This window comes from Triticum aestivum, chromosome 7D, assembly GCF_018294505.1.
Source record: "Triticum aestivum cultivar Chinese Spring chromosome 7D, IWGSC CS RefSeq v2.1, whole genome shotgun sequence".
Lineage (NCBI taxonomy): Eukaryota > Viridiplantae > Streptophyta > Magnoliopsida > Poales > Poaceae > Triticum > Triticum aestivum.
Window position 1 is genome coordinate 356,515,231 of NC_057814.1, and position 2,825 is coordinate 356,518,055.

The window sequence follows — 2,825 nt, forward strand, 5'->3', positions numbered from 1 at the left end:
AGGACCCCTACGCGTCGCCGGACGAGGTTGCGTCAGACCCCCCAACTTTGGATAGGTTTGGGGCCAGTACAATCTTTGTTTGTGGAAGTCGCCCCCGCCGGATGAGAAAGCCAGGCAAGTGGCATTCAACAAGGAGATGGCGAAGGAGGAAGCCAGGTACCAGGTGGCCTGTGAAGCCCGTGATGCCGCCTGGAAAAAGGAGGCGGTGGAGCTCTTGGAGCGGGCACGTCGCCGTGTGGAGGAGGTGTACGAAGACAGGTACTTCGCAAGGAAGGTCAAAGGTGCTAGGCGCCTCATCGCTGCGTGGAGGTGGGCCGATAAGCTCCAGCGTGCCACCGACGAGGCCGTTCACGCTCGTCCGCCAGCAAGAGGCACTTCGGTACGTCAAGCACTGCGAGGCAGAGGAGGCGGAGTACTGCCACTGCGCTGGGAAGACGCCGCACACCAGGGAGCTGCTGGCGAGGGGCTGCCGGAATACTGCCCCTGATTTGATTCAAGCCACTCTACTACTGGTACAGTAGCACCATGCCTTAATAATCGCATAGGCACCCGGGATCCTGACTCTGTAAAGAAGATACTCCCTAAACAAGACTGCTAGCTAAAATGGAGGGACTTGCTTTGCTTGCTTCCTTCCTTTGTACTAAACAAAATTTGACCCTATTTCAGTACCACTTGATAAGCCTGGATCTGTCTGACCAATAGGAGATAGGCAGAACAGCGCTAAGGATAGTTACTGAAAGGCAAGGCTTATATGAATGTGCTTTCTAACAGTCTTAGTCGATTGAAAGAAAGGATTGCTATCCTATTGTTCGTTTTCAATTTTATGCATTGTACCTAGTAGTTAAGTATCATCACGTATATTAGATGATATTATATATATTCTGTGATGAACTAATGAACTATTAATATATATATATATATATATATATATATATATATTATGAATTTCATTTTCTATATGTTTTTGTATACAAATTTGAACCTAGCTGTTATCATCCACATATACAGAATGGAAAACGTATACACACACATTGAAACATAACATATAAGAATGGAAAACAAAGTACACACATTGAAACAGAGCAATACTATGATTGCTATCAATACATAGCTATCCATGTCGAAACGACTCAACAAAATAAAACACATCCATGAGACCATGACCAGCAGCCCTTGCCTACGGTAGCTCTTGGCTCTGCCTGAACTCGTGCAGGCGTTCATCCAAGTGGTCGACACACTCACGGTACATCTGGAGCGCGATCTCGAGCTCCAAGTTGGCTATTTCATCGGAGATCACCAGCTCGAGGATGCGATGGCCATGTTCCTTTACTGCGCCCAGGTGGACACCTGGGCCAAGGAGGCGGCCGAGCCTACCGACCAGCGTGTTGGCATCGAGCGGGCCGTGGACAAGGCGAACGACGCGACCCATGCGAATAGCGCGGCAGGCATCCGGTGCAAGTACGGCGTGGCCGGCCTCTGGTGCAAGTATGGAGCAGAGGGCCTCTTCCCACTCCTGACAAGGAATGGGGGTACTGACGGGACGTGTACCCAGCTACGACGCCCTGTCGATAGCAGGCAAGTGCCGATGGATCCGCTCTTGCTGTGCGGCGCGTCGCACCTCTCGCTCTATGGCACTCCAACGGTCTCACCGTGTGGCGAGCCGCAACCTATCGGTGCGGACGCACCTAGCTTGCTCTAAGCGCGTCATCGATCATGTTGTGCGGCGAGCTACAGCCCCTCGGCGCTGACATGCCTATCTTGATCAGCGGCGCTGAAGGGCCATGCACCAAGGGTCTGCTCAACCCTGGCGATGACGCGCATCACGGCGTCGTCCGTTGATACGTCTCCAACATATCTATAATTTATGAAGTATTCATGCTATTCTATTATCCATCTTAGATGTGTTATATGCATTTATATGATATTTTATATTAATTTTGGGACTAACATATTAACCTAGAGCCCAGTGTCAGTTTCTATTTTTTCCTTGTTTTTGAGTATCGGAGAAAAGGAATACCAAATGGAGTCCAATTGACGTGCCAATTTTTGATCATTTTTTATGGACCAAAAGAATCCCCCGGAGTAAAAGAGTTGGGCCAGAAGAGTCCTGGGCTGTCCACGAGGGTGGGGGGAGCACCCACCCCCTGGGCGTGGGCCCCTATCTCGTTGACGACTCGGAGATCCCCCTGACGTGAAACCGACGCCAAAAATTCCTATAAATACAGAAACCCCCAGAAAATATTCTAGATCAGAAGTTCTGCCGCCGAAAGCCTCTGTAGCCATGAGAAATCAATCTAGGCCCTCTCTGGCACCCTGCCGGAGGGGGCGATCATCACCGGAGGCCATGGAGGAGGATCCCGGAGGGGCCATCATCGCCATGAAGGCCAAGGACCAGAGGGAGAACCTCTCCCCATCTAGGGGGTAGGCCATGGAGGAGGAAGCACAAGGGGGAGAACGTCTCCTCCTCTCTCTCGATGGCGCCGGAGTGCCATCGGGAGGGGAACCATCGCCGCGGTGATCGTCTTCATCAACATCACCATCCTCATCTATTTTACGCGGTCCACTCTCCCACACCCCGCTGTAATCCCTAATTGAACATGGTGCTTTATGCCACATATTATGATCCAATGATGTGTTGCCATCTTATGATGTTTTGAGTAGATATCTTTTGTCCTTGGGTTGATTGATGATCTAGATTGGTACAAGTTGTATGTTTTATTTTGGTGCTGTCCTATGGTGCCCTCCGTGTCGCGCAAGCATGAGGGATTCTCGCTGTAGGGTGTTGCAATATGTTTATGATTCGCTTATAGTGGGTTGCTTGAGTG